The sequence below is a fragment of the Tupaia chinensis genome, unplaced genomic scaffold (assembly GCF_000334495.1).
Source record: "Tupaia chinensis unplaced genomic scaffold, TupChi_1.0 Scaffold000383_1, whole genome shotgun sequence".
Lineage (NCBI taxonomy): Eukaryota > Metazoa > Chordata > Mammalia > Scandentia > Tupaiidae > Tupaia > Tupaia belangeri.
The window spans coordinates 545051-567137 of record NW_006159885.1 but is presented as its reverse complement, the minus strand read 5'-3'; the positions used below and the strand labels follow the sequence as shown (position 1 = coordinate 567137).

Sequence of the window (22087 nt, the reverse complement as noted above, 5' to 3'; positions counted from 1 at the left end):
CCCAGGAGTAGAAAGGAGGGCACTGCGCATAATGAGCAAGAATGAGACATGGCAGGTGCAGGATCCAGAACACCCAAGGATTGGTGGTATGGTGAGGAGTTTGGGCTTTCCTCTGAGAGCAATGGGTGATCACTGATGTGCTTGTGTAGGAGAACAGCATGCTTTGCTTTTCTGTTAGAAAGATTCATAGGAGCTTTGCAGCGATTAGATTAGAGGAGGACAAAAGACAGAAACAGAAAGATCAGTTAGGAGGTTCCTTCTATGTGGCCAGATTCTACTCATCCTTTAGGGATGTGGTGCGCCATCTTGGACTATATTGGATAACAAAAATACCATAGGGATAGAAGATGAACAAAATAGAAGAAGCCTGCATCACTGACACTGTAAAACACCATACCACTCCTCACTAGTTCACAGATAAACTGTTACAGGACAAGAAAATAAACATCATTTATTTGGGGGGAGGGGGTCTTCAAATTTATAGAAAATACATATGACGAAAAAACTATGCATGTATTTCAAGGGGTTTTTGCACCAAAATAAACTTGTACTTTACTTTGTTCATGAAAATAAAAAGGGGGGGCATTTAAATGTAATTTCCTTAGAGAGGTTTTCTCAGTGCATCTAATTTGCTCCCATAGAGCTCCATTCACACTCCCATTAACAAATTATATGGGATTGTTAATCATCTATTTGTCTTTCTTCCCTATAAGCTATCAACTTTTTGGTGGATCATGTGGAGAAAAAATTTCACTAAATAAGCAAATTAATGGAAAATACAACAAGCAAATAAAAATGAGAAAGCAAAAAAAAAAAGAATTATGTACTATTTATTCTTCTGTTCCTAGCACCTGGCACCAAGCCTGGTATAGTAACAGGTGTTCAGGAAATAAATATTTGTTGAATTCAATGATGCATCTCTTCAAGGACTATGAGCATGCCTCATGCTCTGAATCCCCTCAGCAAGGAGCATGATTTAATGCATAAGATAATCAATGTATCATTTCATGTTGCATAAATTTACCTTGAGATTTGATTCTATCAGAACATAGAGTATAACATTGGGTGATAATAAAAATGGACAATCACATAACAATGCATAGTTTTCAAGGTACTTTCATTCATTCATTGCTGAGGACCTATCACATAAGGCAGGCACAGTGTTGGGTGTTGCTGTGTGGGACTAGGTTCAACAAGACAGTAAGAGTCTCCTTGAGTTGGGCTGTGGTCTTGTTGGAGGAAGCTAAGAAGCAGGGAATCATATAACAAGCTTAACGGGAACAAACAAATGTCATTTCTTCCATTTTACATGTGAGGATATCAAGGCAGATTGAGTGCATGCCTAAAGTACCAGCCGAGATTCAAACCTGTGTCTTCTGCATCCAAATATCCCTTTGCTGGATAGTGGCTTTGGGATGTGTGGCCATATCCAAAGCACTCAGGCTTTTTCCTGCAGAAAGCAAAGGTGGTCACTAGGATGCACACCATGTTGAACTCTTTTGAAACACAGAAATTACCTTAGGAAGAAACCTTAAGAAGCATTTGCCTCCAGAGCCAGCAGGAAGGATAGTGGTTAAGGTGCTGGACTCCCACATGGTTAACTGTAGTTCAAGTCCTGGACCCGGGATCCTGAAAACTCATGCTGGGCACATGTACGTGTATGCCCAAAATCCCAAGAGGAGAATGGAGGAGAAGGGATTGCATCATGGCCACTCTGCCCAGAGGGTGATTTCTCATTTTCTCTCTCTCTGTCTCTCTGGCAAGTGCATGTGTCTTATAGTAAAAAAGTCTCTCTCTCTAAAAAATAAATAAATAAATAAAAAGAATTGTTTGGCTTAACTGCTTTGTTTTGCAGGTAAGGGAACTAGGTCAACAGAAATGAAGAACCTTTCTTTCAGGTTATGCAGGTACTTCATCAGAAAGCCATGCATTCTCAGAGTGAAAAGTCCTCATTCATTTTAGTGTTCAGGGAATTTAGAACCAGAGACATGAAAGGATTTGCTTAAAGTCACATAGCTAGGAAGTGGCAAATATCCAAAAAGAACTTGGGTCCCCTAGCTCTTGGTTTCATTGTTCTTACCAATTATTTGTTAAACACTTAAAAGCTTACATCTGTTGTCTACCTAAAGACCTAAAGAGAAAGTCCATGGCCCCTTTAATCACAATAGTCACAAAACAGAAATAACAATCCTGATGATGGTAGAATGGGTAAAATAGTCACAAAATAGACTATTCTACAGGAAGGAAGAAGGATGAGGTACAGCTACACGAAATAACATGAGCAAATCTTAACAGATGTAGTGATGGCTAAAGAAGTTAGATGAAAGAAAAGAGTCCGTATTGATGATGTCACTTATGTGAAGTTCAAGGATAGGTGCAATAGTGAGAGAGATCTTAACAGTGATTACATGAGGCAGCTACTAGCTGAGGAGGACGGGAGGGAACCTTCCTGGGTGCTAAAGGTGCCTGTGTCTTGATCTTGGGTAGATGTGACGTGGGAGTATTAACATGTAAAAAGATCCCCTTAGTTGTTCTCCTAAGATTTGTTCATGTTTATGAATGCAAATTGTATCTTGATAGGTTTAACAAATGAAAAAGAAGTTTCCTTCTGTCATCTCCTATTCCTCTCACAACTGCTCTGAGAGGTAAGACCAGGCTTAGGAGTTAAGAATAAGCTCTGGGTATTTGCTGACCAACTCCACAGCCTAGTTGACAAGCCAGCTAGACACAGGCTCTGCTTGAGAAAACTGCTGGTTTTCAGTCAATAGAAGGAAGGCTTTACATTTCCTAGAGAGTTTATAAATGTGTTAATTACAGTCATCAAGATTTTGTATTGCAATGAACACTATATAATGGCTTTAGATTAGGCAATTTTCTCAACTTGCTTGTTATTTTCCAATTAACTTCTGAAATCCTCTTTCTCTGACTTTTCAACCTATACCAAGAAAGTTTGAATCTAAGGGATTTTTTTCTCCCCCTCTGTGTATTGCTTTCTTTACCAGCTAAGAGTTCTGGAGGCAATTTCAGATTTATGTCAGCATCTCTGTTTCTCAAGCTTTCGTTTTTCTTTCGTTTTGTTTTTGAGAAAGAATCTTTATCCACACAAATGCATACTGCAGCATTATTGATAATAGAAACTAATAGGAAGAAAATAAATGCCCGATGAGAGGGATGCTTAAGTGAACTATGGTGCATCTTCTAGACAGACTATAAAGCAGTCATTAAAATTAGACAATAGCTTAGAAAGTGCTTATGCTATGTTAAGTGGAAAATGTGAGCAAAATTTTACATGTGGTATATCTCAACTAAGCAAAATTATACACATATAAACACATATTTTGTTCTTTCTACTCTGCTATGTATTTTCCAAATTTTCTTTAATGAAGATGCACAATATTTATATTTTTAAAGTGATATCTTTAAAGACAAACCAAAATTAATTTTTAATATCTTGCGGCATCCTTTCTAAATGTATTCCATTTTTCAAAATTATTGAGTCCCTCATATTACTAGCAACTTTGTATTTTTTAAGCAGTACACTGAGGTTTATTAAACCCTCATTTGTTGTCCAGGGGTTCTCATAGCACTATAAAAGATAAAATACAAATATAATGATGAAAATAAAAGAAACAAAAGTGATAAGCAAAAAGCAGAGGCTAATGTAAGATAGAAACTAGCAGCTTATTTTGACCTATTATCTATTAGATACTTGAAATCGCTTATCACATAAAGACTCCCTGATTTCGGTGGATGTAATTATTCCTGTTTATTCCACAAACATGTATAAACCCCTATCATGTAGAAGGCACTGTGTTTGATACTGGGGTTATAAGAAGATGCAGTCTTTATTGGCAGTATGGAAATCATACCTAAAAAAGAGTGTGAGGGCCAGCAGATGGCATAGTGGTTAAGGTGCTGGACTCCCACATGGCCAACCTCAGTCAGAGTCCCAGACCTGGTGGCTTGAAATTTATGCTGGGTGCATGTGCGTACATGCCCAAAATCCTAAGAGGAGACTGGAGGAGAAGGGATTGTGGTGTGGCCATCTCCCTGGGGGGGAGGGTGATTTCTCACTTTCTGTATCTCTGTCTCTCTCTGTCTTTCTGGCAAGCTCACTGCCCCCTCGAACAATGTTTTCCCGGGGGGGGGGGGGAAAAGAGTGTAGTCCTTTATCTCAAGGAAGCTTGCCCATTGAACAGATGTGAAAAATTGAATCAGAAATGTTAAATAACGGGAACCAGCAGTTAGCGTAATGGCTATGTTGCTGGACTCCCATGTAGTCGACCGCAATTCGCGTCCTGGACCTGGTGGCTTAAAACTCATGCTGGGTGCGTGTGCGTGCATGCCCAAGATCCCAAGAGGAGAAGGGATTATGGTGTGACCATCCCCCCTGGGGGGTGATTTCCCGCTTTCTGTCTCTATGTCTCTCTCTGTCTGTCTGGCGAGCGCACGCGCCCTATAGCAAAAATCTCTCTCTCTAAAAAAACAGAAAGGTTAAATAACTTGTCCAATGTCCCTCAGGAAGAATAGTGCTGGAGCTAGGATTTAAATGAAAGTCTTAGACTTTACTAACATGTTTTTATAACACATCCACTTACTTCTATGCAACACCCCACAACTGAAGACCATCAAGTGACACAGGTTACGGGTGCCACAAGAGAGATAACTCCTTCAGGAGTAGGCAAAGCTTTCATGGGCCAGGGAGAGAACACTGGGCCTTACAGTAGAGAAGATTTGGAAATGTGGAGAGATAACAGGGATGACATCCCAGCAGCTCAAACACACAGGGATATGAAATAATCCAATTATTATGGGGCTGAGGTATGGCAGGAAGGGGCACTGGGTTGGGGGCATGGTTGTTTTCATTCAAACAATCTCAGCCTGGTCCAGTGAATTACTTCAAATAAAATGTAGCAGTTGCAATAAGGAATAGTAGGGAGTTGGCACTGATTTCTCAAATACTTATTAAACATTTATATCCAGTTAGGTGCTAGGGATGATGAGATAAATAAGCCACCATCCAGCCTCCCTGAATCTTAAAATCTTGTTAGGAAAATGGACCTATAATCAGATAATGAGGCTGTAACATGGGACAGGCATCTTGTTGTTCAGATTTCAGTGTCACATTATCGTCTCTGCAGAAAGGCCCAGTCTGAAGTAGCTATCCAGTTATTTTCCACAGAATTTCATCTTAAATCTACACAGAGCACTTATCAACACTGGTTATGTTTCCCATTTCACAGCTTTTAAATAAAAATCATTGCTTATTTCTTTCCATTAAAATGTAAAATCTGAGAAAGTAGAGACCATGTCTGTTTTACTCCTAGCTGGAGTGTTAGTGCCTAGAACAGGTTAAAGAAAATAAAACGCTCACTTATTTTTGTTGAGTAAATTAATAGATGTTATGGGAGCACTAAGGAGAGTTTCTAGCCTGGACAGGAATGAGGAGCGATGTCAGGGAAGGCTTCTTACAGGAGGTACTGTTTAAGGATGAATAAGTTCTCTTAGATCTCTCATCAGAAACAATGTGAGTAAGGAAAGAATGGGAAAATATATTCAAAGTGTTAAGGGAAAAGAAATTTCAACCAAGAATACTGTACCCAGCAAGATTATCCTTCATGTGGGAAGAAAAGACAAGAACATTCTCAGATAAACAAAACCTAAAGAATTTACCAGCACTAGACCAGATCTCCAAGAAGTTCTCAAGGTAGTGCTATCTCAGGAAAATTAAATACAGACACACAGAAATAAGAGTTCAAAAACTAAGACTATGGTAATATCTTTGATTAGACTAATATGCAGTATCTTCATGCACAGAAAGTCCATTTTGTGTGCTATAAAGATGTACAGTAATTAAACATAAAAATATAAAATAAAATCACTCACTTTATCTGAAGTATTAGTATCAGCAAGAAAAAAATGTATGTACCCATTAAAAATAAACAAAAACCTCATTACTTCCTAATTCTTTTGCTACATTTTACTAATATCTCTGCCTTAGCAATTATTAGCATTTATTGTATCTAATAGTGGAAATAGTATAAATGGTGTACTACTGTGAATCTCTTCTCAATTTCATGTCTAATGTTATTATCAGCTTGAAATTTGCCGTGGTGGAGTATTTACACCATGGAAATTGGCAAACACTTCAAATGAAGGTTTCTTTTGTTACATTTTTGCAGTTGGTTGGTAAACACTTCTAACTACACTAACATACAAATGTTAAGGCCTGGTATGTAGCCTTGAGAACAACGCTGGAGTGAGTGTATGGATTTAAGATTCAGGGGGATAAGAGAGTTGATAGAAAGGAATTAATTATTTGAACTTTTTACCTGACCTCTGGTAAAAAAGTATAAAGTCTCAGGTTTGTTTTGGTTAAGGAGGTCTGTCTTTAGGCACCAAGCCATCCATTCCTGATGTCCTAGGTCCTGCCTGCTCCCAGGATGATTGTTGGTCTATTACCTGAGTACAAGGAAAGGCAAGAAACTGCTTAAGGAGCAATGGTGTAGCCATCTCTAAGATAGTTCATTTTCAACTAAGAGAACAATCACTATGGGTGTGTCTTAAATTTACTTTAGGGCGTATTAAGAAATAAAGATGCTGGTGGGCCAGCCCCATAGCACAGTGGTTATATAGGAGCAAAATCCCACATGACTATAGTTTAAACATCAGCCCTAGCAGCTTTAAAAATATTCCAGAGGTGCCCATGAACAGATGAATGGATTGAAAAACTGTGGCACATATACTCTTTGGAATACTACTCAACCATAAAAAACAACAAGACCCTGACTTCTGAGAAAAAGTGGATGAATTTGGAAGATTTACTGCTGAGTGAAGCAAGCCAGGCTATGAAGGAGAGGCATTGTATGTCCCCACTTAATATATACAGGAATAGGGACCAGCAGTTAGCATAATGGCTATGTTGCTGGACTCCCACGTAGTTGTCCATGGTTCGCATCCCGGACCCGGTGGCTTAAAACTCATGCCGGGCGCGTGTGCGTGCGTGCCCAAGATTCCAAGAGGAGAATGGAGGAGAGGGGATTGCGGCATGGCCATCCCCCCTGGGGGGGTGATTTCTCGCTTTCTGTATCTCTGTCTCTGTCTGTCTGGCGAGCGCACGCGCCCTGTAGCGAAAACCTCTCTAAATATATATATATATAGGAGTGTCCTGAAACTGAATGACTAAAGGATTAGAAACACTGTAAATGGTTATGAATACCAGATATAGTGTGGGAAGAGGGTGGATGATGGAGTAGAGTCTGAGGAAGGACAGTAAGGAGAAAAATAGAGAGGCAAAGCATTAATGGGACAAAGAAATGGGGTATTATCTGTTGAAGATAACTTTATAGTATTATCAACTGGACTGGGGAGAAATGTACACATATTGGAATATTCACTTTGCAAGCTAAATAATGTGATTGAATGTATAAAAAAAACCCTTGAAATAAAAAAATAAAAACATGCCAGAGGGATATGTGTGTATGTGTGTGTGTGTGTGTGTGTATGTATGTGTAGGTGTGTGCCCCAAATTCTAACAGGATAGAGAAATGGAGATGCATTCTCTTTCTGTCTGGCCAGATCACTCCCTGTCTGGCAAAAAAAGAAAAAAAAACAAAAAAACAAAAAAACAAGAAATAAAGATGCTCAGGCTGGATTGTGGTGCAGCAGCAATGGGTTCACCTCTGGAGACCTCTCTGGATGCACTGGGTATCTACATGCCCATAAGCAGGGCTGGCTGAAGCTAGAGGTGGGTCACAGTGTAAAGATTCTATTTGGATGCCTAGCTCTCTATCTCTTTCATGCATGAAGAAAAGAAGTAAGTCAACTTAAAAAAATGAAATAAATATGTATAAAGTATATTTATGTACTTTTAAAGTTTTAAATTGGCATTAAAATGCAAAGTGTGTTCATGTTGGGTAAATTAATTTTACAAGCTGTAGTGATGTACAGTGACATTTATTATTTTAATAAAATTAAAAAATCTTAAAAATCAATAAGGAGAAAAACACCAAGAAAAATAATGATAATAAATAAAATTAAATAAATAATTCTTAAAAAATAAAATGCAGTCATAGTGAAGGACTAGAAAAATCAAACGTATGGTAAATCAAATAATAGAAAAGTACAAAGTAGATAGAAAAGACAGTCAAAGATAGCAGATTAAAAATGACAGCACTAGGAGAGGAATAAGAGCACCATACTCTGAAGCAGCAGCTTCCTCCAATGATGGTATCTGGCATATTAATAGTCCAGGTAATTAATGGTTGCAAAATAATGCAAATGCATAAAACACTGCATCAATGCTGAGACATAATTGTGCCAGTATATCAGGACGTGGAGCTTCATTACACATGATTACAGTGGAGATTCTTATATGGGAGATGTTAGAGCTACCATCTTGGTATAAATCTATGGGCTTTCATTAGGCACTGGCCGGCTCTATATCCAGATCACTGACCTGGGCTGCTACGGAGAGGGTCAGAGGTGTGTGAAGCACGATGTTTACCCTTACATGTGAACTGAAGGTAGTAAATACGTGCTGCACCTCCCCTCTCTATATTACCAGGTCTTAATCAGACCTTAGTAACTCTACCTCTTGGGTCACCCTCAAGTCAATATTACTTTGCATAATTATCTACATGTTTCATCTGGGGATCTGGGAGCATTCCGTCTGCTTTGACTGCCCTCTGCAAAAGAACTTGCCCATCAGAAAGCTATAGTCTTGGTGGATTCTCCATAGAGCTGTGTGCAATTCTATGGTGAGAGTGAACGCTTTCCTCTTGAATGGCCTATACTCCCACAAGATAGATCTGCTACACCAATCCTGATACTCCATGAACATATCAATTCTTCCAACCACTCTGGAAGGCAGGTTTATATGAAATTCTCATTTTTGTAGAGCAAAGAATAGAAGCTCAGGAAATCAAGTCACTTGCAGAAGAGTTTAAGCCTATTTCTGATTCTAAGTCTAATGCTCTTTCTTCATTGTGTCTGAACTCTTGGGTGACTTATGCCACTGTCTGATTTCCTACTGCCTTGTTTCCTACCACAGTCAAAATCCCAACTATCCTGACAACAAAAGCAACTGACACTGCAGAGAGTGCTTTCACGGAGCTTAGAGTGCTTCCAAATTTGTCATTTTAATTAATCTGTGTTGTGACTCCATTACTAGCCATCTGACCTTGGGCAAGACCTTAACCTCTTGGGGCCTTAGTTGCTTCAATTATCACATTCATCAGCTCAACATCTAAGTGAGGCAGGCACAATTTTATTATTAGTAAATTATTAATAAGTATGCATTAATTATGACCTCTTAAACTTTTATAACTTTTCAGAGTTTACAAAGCACTTTCTCAAGTGTTTTGTCACTTCTTCTCCCAACAGCTCTGGAAGATCAGCAGACAGATTTTACTGCTCTAATGTGAGAGTGGAGAAACTGAGGTCCTGGGAGGACCCCAGAAGCATTTTATCCAAAGTATGTTTCAGAAGTCTGTTACTTCCTGGAGACACTAGGAAAGATGGCATGAGTAGGAAATGCTGCATGCTATGCTTCCTGCTTAGAGGAAAGTGCATGGCACGTTAAAGGCTCTGCTAAGTCCTGCAGTAAGGAAACCTACTTACATTTACTTCCACTATGTTTGCTAAAACACATACCATGAAAGCAAAGCACCTCTCCTCTGAGCTGTGGCAATGGGTTTCTCTGGAGCTTGTGTTCTATGAAACTGACCTTTAGTATTATCTGGGCTAAGTAATTTAATCAAGGTCATGTGGCAGGTCTTCTGTTTCTGAGTCAAGATACAGTTCACTTGCAGTTATAACAGAAATGTCTTATAGGTCTCTGTTCATAATAAACTTAATTACCTTTATTGCTCAGTTTCCTGTCTGCTTTCACCCAGTGGGACTGGGCAATTACTCCAGTGCTTATCAACTTCACTGTTGCCAATGAAAGGCTGATCTGCTTTTTTCAAGTGAATTTCACATCACTGCATGGCTTGCCCAGATGTTTCCCATGTCCTTCTTAACATCCAGCCAAAGGTACAGTGGTTGGAGGGCAGGGAAAGGCATATTAAAGTGTCTAGGTCTCAATATTTCAGCTGTAAAAGGATCATGGATAGTAAGCATAACTTCTGGAGTTTTGACTCTTCTTTCTCAGTGGTTCTGAACATACCAGAAATAGTACTCTAGATACCAAACATCAATGATTAGGTAAAAGGACTAAGGTATTGAGGATGTCTGTTATAGCAGCTAGCCTGTCCTGACTCAAACTGATTAACCTTGCCAAGCCCTTTGTTCTGAGCCTTTGCTTCCAAGCTTACTCTCGGGAAGAATCTTATCTACTCAGGAAGACTGAGAGACATAACTGTGGAAATATGGGAGGAAATGCAACCTAGATGAAGGGGTTACTATGAGTCACCAAATGGGACTGCTCTTCCCTAAGCCAGAGGTCAGCAAACCATGGCCCATCTGACTTTGTAAATAAACTGAGGGCCAACAGGTGGCATGGTGGTTGAGGCACTAGATTCCATATGCTGACAGCAGGGTTCGAGTGCCAGACCCAGCAGCTTGAGAAACACACTGGGCATTTGTGTGTACTTGCCCAAAATCTTGAGAGGAGAATGAAAGAGAAGGGATCACAGTGTGGCCATTCCTTAGCATTAAATATTCTCTGGGGATGGAATGGAACCCTTACTCTCTCTATCTCTCTTTCTCTGGTGAGCTCATGTGCCCTATGGAAAAAAAATCTAAAAAATAAATAAATATTCCTTGGGACACAGTCACACTCCCTGGTTCACACACTGGCTGTGGCTGCTTCAGGGAAGAGTTGAATAGCTAACTAAGGTAAGACTATATGGCCTGTGAGCCTAAAATATTTATTATCCAGTCCTTTAAGAGAAAGTGTGCCCAATAGGTCGTGGGTGGGCTTTTCCCCATTAGTTGGTGGCGGGAAGGGACAAGTTGCAGACTCTTCCTGTGTATAAGTAGCTGGGAGGATGCTACCCTTCTCAGGACCAACTGCAAGCCTGGGGCTGGGCACATGGTAACCCTGCAGTATGCCTGCTACCTAAGGGCACTCGGCCAACTGGATCAGAGCTAGAACTGCAACTCCCTTTGGCATGTTCTTGAAGTAGCTTAGTATATTGGTACCTATAATGGGGTTGCTTCCTCAGACGTCCTTAGACCTAGAGGGTGTACATCAGGCAGAAGACCAAGGGTCATTTACTCCATATCTTTCCAGTGGTATAACCCTGTGTATCTGTGTGTAGCAGCAAATACATGATCACCCACTTTACAGATGAGAAAACCGAGTCACAGAGACATTAAGGGAATGTGGGAAGAGAACTACCATATGAGGACAGTGTAGTCACACTACAAGGTGGTACAATTAGTAAGTGGCAGAGCTAGGGCTTTAACATGGCTTGGTCTATACTGGCCCAGGCTGGTCTATACTGCTCAACACTGTTTTCTGTCATCATTTTCACTGTTACTAGTGTCATCACCTGAGCCTTTGTGTGGTGTATGCATTTATAGTGACGAGTCCTCTGCTCTAACTCAGTCCAGAATGGTCTTTGAAATTATATACAATCAGCTCTTGTTTATCTCCTACTGTCAAATTGCTATGTGACCCTAAGTAAGTCACTTAACCTCTCTGAGCCTTAGTTCATTCAACTGTCAAAACAGAACTATAATCCTTATCCAACCTCACTTAGTAATTTAGAACTCATTCAAAGAAGAAAAGAAAGAAATTAGCTGGGTAGACTTTTCTTTTTTAAGTCTCAGCACTAAAAAAAGTATTTTTCTTTGAAAGACTAACAGAAATGACAGCTGCCAAAATTAGCATCTGGCTCTTTTTCTGTTATTTAAATATATCTTATTTGCTTCTATTACCTCATCACATTGTAGAATGATACAATGTCAGAGCAGGAAGGGAGATTACTAGAGTTTTCTAAACCAACCCTTCTTTATCAGTTGATGAAACAGGAGTCTAGAGAGGCAAGGTGATTTGCTTCAGGTCACTGGGAAGAATGAGCTGACTATAGAACTCTGAACCTTGACTTTTAGGGGTGTGTGTCCTCCATGCTACTTCACTGCCTCTTGAATAAGGGATGGATTCCTGTTCAGACAACCCCATTTTGCCATGAGGGTTTTCCAACCATGAAAGTCACAACTGATGTTCCTTGTATTTTGGGAGTATGTCTGCAATAGTAAACCCCCTGGCTTTGACTTCAGAAAGACCTGGGTTTGAGTAGTATCTCTGCCACTGACAGACTAGGAGACCTTGGGTTCATTTCTGACCACCCTCTAATCTTAAATCTCCTTGCCTATAAAAAGTCCCTTCCTCACAGTGTTGAAAGTTAAGACGATGTAACCAAAACATACCAAAGTCCCTACCATGCATTAAGACTCTTCTTTCTCATTTGTTCTGAACATACCAGAAATAGTACTCTAGATACCAAACATCAATGATTAGGTAAAAGGACTAAGGTATTGAGGATGTCTGTTATAGCAGCTAGCCTGTCCTGACTCACACTGATTAACCTTGCCAAGGTTAATGCTGGCTGTGATCACAATTGTTCTAGCAGCCTAAGATAAGTAGTGGACATTGAGACCTCCTAGTACAATCCACTCATGGGGCAGTAAGGAGGTAGAGTTGTGTCACCCCAAGGTCCACCAAAGGGATGCTAAAGAAGGACCAGCAGTTGAGTAATGGCTATGTCGCTGTACTCCCACATAGTCAACCGCGGTTCGCATCCTGGACCCGGTGGCTTAAAACTCACGCCGGGCGCGGGTGCGTGCGTGCCCAAGATCCCGAGAGGAGAATGGAGGAGAAGGGATTGCGGCATGGCCAGCCCTCCTGGGGGGTGATTTCTCGCTTTCTGTCTCTCTGTCTCTCTCTTGTCTGTCTGGTGAGCGCACGTGCCCTATAGTGAAAACCTCTCAAAAAAAAAAAAAAAGGGATGCTAAAGAAACAAGCATTAGCATTCATCGCTATCTGCCTAGTTTTATGATCGAGGAAAAGGGCATCCTAGAAAATCACTACTGGCTTAAGTCTTTTGATTGCTAACACTAGATGTGAGCTGAAAGAGATACTTAATTCATATTTTGGTGTCAGTGAGTGAGTGTGGGTACCGAGGAAACCACCTATAAACACTTAAGCTTCCCGAGTTAAATCTGTGGATGTTCTCTTGCCAGACAAGAGCTGGCACTTGCCATTTGATTTGATCACCGTGGGGTAACCGTCTTCCTAACTACAGAAATGGTCATCAGCACTTGGTGACTCTGGGGACCTCAGGCCACTGTAAATCCTTACTAACAATGAAATGACTTTCAGCATTAAGCATTTGTTTTTCAGACCTTTTATAAGGTTGACTCCTAGGAATCAGGCCTCTTAGCCATGGCAGAGGTCAGAGGCTGGCTGGTTTACACACAACCACAGTCTCAGTGGAGCCCTATAAGGGTGGGAGCTGTTTGGGGGCTAATTAGTCTCATTAAGAAACTGCTGATGAGCTAATGGAACTGAAATGTAGTCACCTTCTGAAGTCACTTAGCAGATTTGCAACCTAAAAATAAAGCAACTATCCAGCAGTTTTCCAAGGCCCTAAACCCTGAGTTCATATTCCCTCCAGGAGGAAGCAGTACAGGTCTTCCTTCTCAGCTGAGATGGAGCCTGAAATCTGAGGAGCTGCTGGTGTACTTTTGTTTTTTCTTCTGGACTAAAAGGTATGTCCAGTATAGTTTTCCACTTGCCCCCTCTTCTTCTTGCTTCTGGAGCCAACATCCAAAACTCTACTCAAATCCTGCTCCCACCAGATGTTTGTGCTTTGTCTGTTTCTCTGTTAATTTATCCTTTTGTTGTATCAACGTGTACATCAGTCATTATTCTTACTAACCTCAGGTGGGTGACAGGAATAGTTATGGGGTAGAATAATTGAGTGTGGTTCATTTTGGATAGCCAGTCCAGCAGAAATCTTCAGGATGGGTTTTCCAGGTCGAGCTACTAAGTAGAGAGATGTGGCTGATAATTCTGGCTAAGACTTTTTCCTCTTTTTCTCTTCAAATATTTACTGTGCACTTAATGCATGCCAGATGCTAGATGGCAACTTCTGGATATTCAGGTGCTAGGTGGTAGGCATGTAAAACCACACAAGATAGAGTCCCTGCCCCTCATGGAGCCCATAGTAAGAAGGAAATAGAGGCCCTCATACAGGGGCCAAGTGCCATGAACAGAAGAAAGGAGAGCCATTGCCTAACAAATACCTACTAAATCTTGGAATCACCCTTGACTCCTCAATCTCCCTTAGTTCTTTCAGCCCATCTATCAGTAGATCATGTCAGTGTTACTTTTAGAGTATATCACAAATATGGTCACTGTCCAGCTCCATCTCCCCCAGCTACCACCTTAGTCCAAACTACTTCACCTCTCCCCAGACCCATTTGAAAAATTGCTTTACTCCTTTGTCTGCTTCTACCTTTACTCCCATCTGATCAAGCCAATACCTAGGGGTCTGGAAAAACTGGTAAAAATGCAAGTCAGGGAACCAGCAGTTAGCGTAATGGCTATGTCGCTGGACTCCCACGTAGTCGACTGTGGTTTGAGTCCTGGACCCGGTGGCTTAAACTCATGCCGGGCATGTGTGCATGCGTGCCCAAGATCCCGAGAGGAGAATGGAGGAGAAGGGATTGCGGTGTGGCCATATCCCCTGGGGGGGTGATTTCTCGCTTTCTGTCTCTCTGTCTCTCTCTGTCTTTCTGGCAAGCGCATGTGCCCTGTAGCTAAAACCTCTCCAAAAATAAATAAATAAATAAATAAATAAATAAATAAATAAATAAATAAATAAATAAATGAATGAATGAATGCAAGTCAGAACATGTCATTCTCTACTCAGAACCCGTCAATGTCTTCTCATCTCACTCAGAGTAAACTCTGAAGTCCTGACAATGAGGCACAAGGTGCTGTACGATCTAGTCCTGGCTACTCTCCTCACCTGCTTTCTCTCTTCCTACCTCTGTCCACACAGCAGCCTCCTTGCTTCGCTCTGACTATCCCAAGCATATGCCCACCTTAGTTGTTATAGATATTTGACACCAATTCTGGCTCAAAATATCTTTTCTGCAGATATAAAAGTTCATGAAAAGTGTATTATGAAAAACTACACATGGATTTCCAAAATCTTTTGCATCAAAATAAACTCGTGCTTTAATTCCATTCCTTGACCTTTTAAAAGTCTTGTCATATTCACAAGGATCACTTAGATCACTTTGGGTCTCTGTTTATCTCTCATCTTACCCTTGATCATACTCTCTCATTATCACTACCCACATTCTCCCATTATCACTACCTTCTTGCTTAATATTTCTTCAAAAGACTTTATGTCACTAGATGAATATAAATTATTTAGGTGTTTACTGTCCATGCCATGGAATGGAAACTGATTTGTTTGGCTCACAGATGTACTTCTAGTGTCTAGAACAGTGCATGGCACACAGTGGTGGGACAGAAGGAGGACTTACAAATGCTTTCTAATTTTTTTGAAGAGGTTTTTGCTATAGGGCACGTGCTATTGCCAGAAAGACAGAGAAAGACAGAGAGACAGAAAGCAATAAATCACCCCCCACCCCCCGAGGGGATGGCCAGACTGCAATCCCTTCTCCTCCAATCTACTCTTGGGATCTTGGGCATGCACATAAATGTTCCAGGTGTGAGTTTAAGCCACTGGGTCCAGGACTTGAACTGTGGTCAACTACATGGGAGTCCAGCGACAGACATTATGCCATCTGCTGATCCCACATATGCTTCTTAGAGAAGGTCTGACCTGTTCTGCACAGCGAAAGTCTCAAAGGAAGAACATATTTAGAGTGTCCAAATAAATAAATAAATAAATAAATGAATGAATGAATGAATGCAAGTCAGAACATGTCATTCTCTACTCAGAACCCGTCAATGTCTTCTCATCTCACTCAGAGTAAACTCTGAAGTCCTGACAATGAGGCACAAGGTGCTGTACGATCTAGTCCTGGCTACTCTCCTCACCTGCTTTCTCTCTTCCTACCTCTGTCCACACAGCAGCCTCCTTGCTTCGCTCTGACTATCCCAAGCATATGCCCACCTTAGTTGTTATAGATATTTGACACCAATTCTGGCTCAAAATATCTTTTCTGCAGATATAAAAGTTCATGAAAAGTGTATTATGAAAAACTACACATGGATTTCCAAAATCTTTTGCATCAAAATAAACTCGTGCTTTAATTCCATTCCTTGACCTTTTAAAAGTCTTGTCATATTCACAAGGATCACTTAGATCACTTTGGGTCTCTGTTTATCTCTCATCTTACCCTTGATCATACTCTCTCATTATCACTACCCACATTCTCCCATTATCACTACCTTCTTGCTTAATATTTCTTCAAAAGACTTTATGTCACTAGATGAATATAAATTATTTAGGTGTTTACTGTCCATGCCATGGAATGGAAACTGATTTGTTTGGCTCACAGATGTACTTCTAGTGTCTAGAACAGTGCATGGCACACAGTGGTGGGACAGAAGGAGGACTTACAAATGCTTTCTAATTTTTTTGAAGAGGTTTTTGCTATAGGGCACGTGCTATTGCCAGAAAGACAGAGAAAGACAGAGAGACAGAAAGCAATAAATCACCCCCCACCCCCCGAGGGGATGGCCAGACTGCAATCCCTTCTCCTCCAATCTACTCTTGGGATCTTGGGCATGCACATAAATGTTCCAGGTGTGAGTTTAAGCCACTGGGTCCAGGACTTGAACTGTGGTCAACTACATGGGAGTCCAGCGACAGACATTATGCCATCTGCTGATCCCACATATGCTTCTTAGAGAAGGTCTGACCTGTTCTGCACAGCGAAAGTCTCAAAGGAAGAACATATTTAGAGTGTCCAAAAATTATGTGCAAGGACCCCAAAGAATAAAAGGCCATGATTCATTTTGGAAACTTGTGGTTCTAGACAGAATGGCATTGGAAATCCTCCTATGTTGATCAAAGGAGCAGGTAGAGCCTTACTCAGCTACCCTCCTCCTCTCCCTTGTTTGCTCCCTAATAATTCACTAGAGGTTTTATTAACTGAGAAATTTTTAAGGCCTTTCCCAAGTCTTGCTCTTTTTAACCTGAGCAGCACTTTACTTTTGTTTCCTTTTTTTGTTTGTTTGTTTGGTTTTGCTTTCCTTGGTTTTCAATAGCAAAAAAAGTCCAGATGAAGAGGTGGAACCTTTGATTTCTTCCTTTACATTGCTGCTTTGCCAGAACCCAAGCACTATGAAATGAATTGGTTAAATGCCAGGTTGCTCACATCAGAGCCTGGGCAGATGACCACGTGGACTGGCCAGGTCAGATCAGAGGCCCCATGGGGAGTTGCAGGTGGATGCACACCACGGTTTGGTGCAGCCCAGGGTGCAGGCCAGGCTCCAGATCCAGCCAAGGGCAAAAGCTTTCAGGAGGCTTTCTGCCCACGGTTGGATGCTGCTCTGGAAAGGAATCATGTTCACGTCGAGATACCAATTACTGAGGGGCTGCTTTCCTGTTCTGCTTATCCTTTTTACTCTCTTCTACATATCTGGGCTTGCTCCTCTGTTCTTTCTGTAAGGAATGGGATGCAACCCAAGAGTGCTCACTAGGGAAGGGAAACAGAGTGGAACTTTTCAGATGATTGCATGGTTGCATTTGCCAGACCTGAGGGCCAGAGACCTGTGTGTTCCTGGAGCTGAACCAGGTGATGAAGACAGCTGTTAAAACTTTAACGCTGTGTCTACACACTTAGTGGCTTGCCCAGCATCCTAGAGTTTCAGTTTCATAGGCGTCAGTGTAGTCACCTCCATGGATGCTAACCTTCCTTTCTGGGCTTCAATTTCCCTACTTAGAGCAACACAATCACTTATTAAGACATTGTGACGTGATAGGCACTGTGCTGACCACTTTAGAGATAATTATCTCACTTAGTCTTTTTCTTTTTTTTCTCTTAATTTGCCAGAGGACATGTGTACTTGCCGGAGAGAGACAGAGATGGAGAGGGAAAGGGAAAAAGCACCCGGGAGGCATGGTCACACATCATTCCCTTTTCCTCCATTTCACCCTCCTTTGGGGAGTTTGAGCATACACCCAGAGTATTTTTCAAGCTGCCAGGCCTTGGACTTGACCCATACAGTTAGCCATGTAGGGTCCAGCTCTCTTTACCACCAGGCCATGGGGTGGCTCCTCATTTATTCGTCTTAATAACCTTCCTCTAATCTAGTCCCACTTTCTTCCCACCACCTTCTGCTGTCACTGTGCTGTCCCATTCTGATTTATTTTTATTTTTAGCATTTATCATAACTATGCTACATGACATTATGTATTTATTTTTATGGCTATGGTTATTTCTTCCCCCAAACAAATAGAAATCCCATAACAGCAGAGACTTTTCGTTTTTTTGTTGTTGTTAACTGTCATATCTTCTATGTCTCAAGCACATAATAGATGCTCAATAAATATTGGTTGGTAAATGAATCAACCAATGAACTCAATGTTATTCCTCCTTTAATGAGACGTGAACCAAACATTTAAAGGAGGGGAAGTAAACTGCTCATGATGACATATCTAGGATGTGGCTAAGAGTAGATGTGAGCCAGAATTTTAGTTTATGCCAAATGATTTCAAAGACATCTCTTTAAAAATATCCCTCCAGGCACCTGACACTGAGCAGGGCCAGGCTTAGGGTGAGGCAAATGAGGCACATGACTCCATGCAAAATTTCAAGGAGTACCAAAAACACAGTCATCAAAATAAAAAATGTCTTAATGCATGATTTTTCAATGACCCCAAATTTTAATACCAAAACAGTATGATGGGGGCCAGCAGGGAGCATGGCGGTTAAGGCATTGGACTCCCACAATGCCAACCATGGTTCAAACCTGCACCTGGTGGCTTGCTTTCTCACTTTCCCTCTTTCTCTCTCTGTTTCTCACATGAGTGTACATGCCCTATAGCAAATTAAATCATGATAATAGTAAATATAATTAAATATATAATTCTTTAAAAATTATTATTAACAAAACTTTAAAATTTGAAATAAAGGCAAGATCAATATCATTGACTTGTCCTTTTACCTCAGGTTCCAGTAGGATTCAGCCAGCACTGATCCCTACTTCCTTTTCTTCTCTTTTCTCTTCCCTTCTCTCTTCCCCTCCTCTCTTCTTTTTCCCTCACTTCCTTCCTTGTATGTTTATTTATGTTTATTCATGATAGCACTTGTGCACACATGAGATGCAGGCAGAAAGAAAGAGAGACAGAGCAACCCCCAAAAGACTTGGTCAGGCCACAATCCCCTTTCCTCTAATTCTCTCTTCTATCAGGATAGGCGCACATGTGTGAGATGTGTGTAGAACCAACAGGGCTGGGATTCAAACACTGGGATCCTGGTCAGCCACATGGTACCCAGCTTCCTCTGTGCAGCAAGCATCCAATCGCTGCACCATGAAACTGGCCTCCCTTTTTATTTAAAAAGTTGACATTACTGTGCATTGATAATCTATTGCAAGAAATACTTGAAGAAGACTTTCCAGACCTAGTGAAGGATGGAAAAAGGTATTGCATGCAAACAGAAACCAAAAAAAGGCTGGAGTTGAGATACTGATTTAAAACTAAATGGGCTTTAAGTCAAAAACTATAAGAAGAGACAAGAAAGACATTGTATAGTACTAAAAGAGCTAATTCATCAAGAAGATAAAATGCTCATAAGCACCCAAATACGTGAAGGAAAGTCAGCTAGATCTAAAAGGAGAGACACACTGCAACACGTTAATTGTTGAGAATTTCTTTCTTTTTTTTTTTTTTTTTTGGAGAGGTTTTTGTTATAGGGCGCGTGCGCTCGCCAGACAGACAGAGAGAGACAGAGAAACAGAAAGCAAGAAATCACCCCCCATGGGGGATGGCCATGCTGCAATCCCTTTTCCTCTGTTCTCCTCTAGGGATCTTGGGCATGCACGCACACACGCCCAGAGTGAGTTTTAAGCCACCGGGTCCGGGACGTGAACCATGGTCGATTACATGGGAGTCCAGCGACATAGACATTACGCTAACTGCTGGTCCCAATTGTTGGGAATTTCAACCATACACTATCTTGTTTGGACAGATCATCTAGACACAAAGTAAAAGAGATACAAGATCTAAAAATACCTTAAAGCAAATGGACTTGACAGACATATATAGAACCTCCATCCAACAACCACAAAATGCATATTTTTCTTACCCCTTTATGGAATGTTTTCAAAGACTGATTGCATGATAGGGCACAAAACAAACCTTTACAGATTCAAAGACATAGAAACTATATCTACCATCTTCTCTGACCATGATGGAATTAAACTTGCTATTACTTTTATTTAGAAAGAACCCTTAAAAATACACAAACATGGAAATTAAGCAACCTATGCCTGAATGATTTCAAAACCACTGAAGAAATGAAAACTAATATCAAAAGTGTCATTGAAGCTAATGATAATGAACACATGAGTTTCCATAACCTATGAAACACAGCAAAAGCAGTCATGAGGTAAGTTCATTGCAATTAGTATGCTTAAAAAAAAATGTTGACACTACCTTGCCTTCTGTTTCCTGCTATAGTCATACTTAGACATGTGTTGAATTTCTTATTCTTCATTTATCCCTCAAAAGGTTTCACACAACTGCTCCTGAACTTTGGGACCTTTTCCTTTTGCAACATTTACACTGTTGTGTGTTTTTATGTATGTTCCTAAACTACATGGACCAAGCACATACTTTCCCATGCACTGCTGCTCAGCTGTCCTAACCCCATGAATTCTGCATCCTCACCTCACTCACCAATAGCCATTTAGAGGTATGGCTGTGGCATCACCTGCCTGCAACTGGTTCAGTCTGCCAGCACTGCCATCTATATTGTATGTTGTTCAAATCTTGGACTGTTTTGTTGCATTTCTCTTGTTATTTTGTGAATACAAGTGGAAAACAGAAAAATTAAGGAGCTGCATCTAGCGAGACAAAGCATAAGTCTTCTAATCTAATCTAATGGAAACTAAAATGGAAATAATTAGGCATGCCAAAAGCAATGCTTTGTCATTTCAATCAGAAGCTTGCTACATTTGCCTGTTGACTGTGTGTCTACATGTGGAAGAAAAGAGCAGGAGTAAAGAATGCATAAAAATGCTGAAGAATGTGGTCAAAGATCGTGTCCAAAGCTGATGTCTAATCAGATTTAGATTCACGTGTTCTTCCTTTCTTCTCCTTCATCTCTTCCTCATTCCCTTCCTCCTTCTTTGTTAGCTTTTGTGGACCATCCTTGTAATAGTATTGCAATTTTTAATCCAGAATGTACCCTGCGCCAGACTCTGTCTTTAGCACTTCATGTGCTATGCAGTCTTCATAACGACTGTAGGAGGTAAGTGATAACATGTTCTGTTTTATCTATGTTACCTATTGCAGATGAAAAACGGAGGCACAGAGAAGGTAAGTAAACTGCTCAATATCACACAGCTAGGACTTAAGCCAGGCAATCAGACTCTAGAATCCCAATATTCAACAAGGATGTCAAACTTTTATGTGACATGTAGATCTATTGGGCTTCACATTTTACCTTTGTGCATGCTTATTTTTGCTCTCAATTGCATATGCATGATACGCACATGTAATGTCTTGCCTATGCCCCTCTCCTATCTATGCATGTCGTAATCAGAGCCTTTCCCAAGGCACAGAGAAAAGCTACTTCTTCATTGCCTTTCCTGTTTCTCCAAGGTAGAAGTGCTCATCCTTCCTGGAATGTCCTGTGATATTGTCTTCTCCCTGTCTCAAGGTACACACTTATTCTTTTACTCTGTGCACATGTAATTTCTTTGACCCAATTCTGTGTATTTCATTTTCATGTTGTGCAAAATAGCACAGTAATAAGTATGCAAAGCGGGGGGGAACAGAGGAGTAAGGTCTGTCCCAGGGAAATGGCCTCTCAACTCCTAGAAGGCCAGTGGTTTCTGTGGATTTCCATGGCCCTTTTATACCATGGGTGGAAAGTGTAAAATGCTGTGTAAATGTAGAAGAAGCGAGGAATACTATGT

General features: G+C 40.8%; 1 protein-coding gene across 1 annotated transcript in view; it reads right to left on the bottom strand.

Annotated features, from left to right (window-relative positions):
- Window positions 1-22087, bottom strand: part of CA10 (carbonic anhydrase 10 (inactive)) — a 601034-nt gene that overhangs the window by 190579 nt on the left and 388368 nt on the right. The gene's annotated exons all lie outside the window — the stretch shown is intronic.